Below are 1,192 nucleotides of genomic sequence, written 5' to 3'. Positions count from 1 at the left end.
ATATTATAGACCTATTGCCATGGATATGATGTACCATAAATTCATGATGTAAATTCATTAACGTCTGTTCTACTGGATGATACCATGGATCTGTATTTGAAATACATTTTCATAACAAAAATCATGTTTTTCCCTCTACCGATTATTATTTTTTTTTTGGTAAATGACTTTGCATAGCGAGACCATATTTTAGATAGGTGAATGTGGATAGGGTTTATCAGGTCACGTTTACTTGCTAAAGTGATTATACTCGTTTTGTGAATTTCAATTGATCAATATCATATAAAACATTTGTGTATCTTCGGGTTTCAACGCACTAAATATGTTTACAATTGGAATTGGTTGTGTTTGTCCATATTGAGAACATAAGCAAAGCTCAAGCCTAATTAGGTATATATTTCGATTAATTGTACAGTCAGTGATGCTTCCCAGGTCTGGTGATTTCTAATCTTAAGGCGGGTAATCTTATTAAGCGATTGCTAGGGCATGCCTTGTGTTTTGTTATGGCCTGAGATGACAGGTAGTTTAAGTGACCGCACTTGGGGCCGCTCGTGATCGGTCTACTTAAATTAGTAACTCATGGTGAAAGTGAGACCCACCATCTCAGTCTTCGTTTAAAGAGCTGACGCAACCATTCACAAGGAGCTTCAGTTTCCATGCTTGAAGAAACAAGTATATTGAAGATAAATGACTTTAGTGAAGGTGAAGCTCACGCTGTCCTTTTCAAAGCCTTGCTTCTTCGGCTAAAGAGCTGAAAGATCTAAATTATTGGTGACATCATTCCTTATGCTAATCTTGACGTCAGTTATAATAACCTTCCTATGAATGAGGCCTTAGTTAATTCAGTTAGTTTTTAGTCTCATCCACAGTCAAAGTGACATTCAGAACGTACCTCTTCAACCTCAGAAATGTATGATTTTATAGAAGCATGGTTTATAGACCAGGCTTTTGCTTCTCCTTTTATCCGGCCATTAGAGTGTAATTGAGATCCTCAGACCTTTCTTCTTTCTTACCTCAAATTTGTGACAGGAGCTGTCGGAAATATTTCACTTTAGGAATTGAGGTCGTTGTTGGGGAAACGTTTTATATTCAAATAAACATGACCAGAAAATTAATATCATGGAAAATTATGGCACATGTACTCACCAAATGGAGGTCATCAGGAAATTTAATTAAAATGTAATAATAAGAC

The sequence above is a fragment of the Penaeus monodon genome, chromosome 24 (genome assembly GCF_015228065.2).
Source record: "Penaeus monodon isolate SGIC_2016 chromosome 24, NSTDA_Pmon_1, whole genome shotgun sequence".
Classification (NCBI taxonomy): domain Eukaryota; kingdom Metazoa; phylum Arthropoda; class Malacostraca; order Decapoda; family Penaeidae; genus Penaeus; species Penaeus monodon.
The sequence above is the reverse complement of the archived record's forward strand: the minus strand, read 5'-3'. Positions refer to the sequence as shown.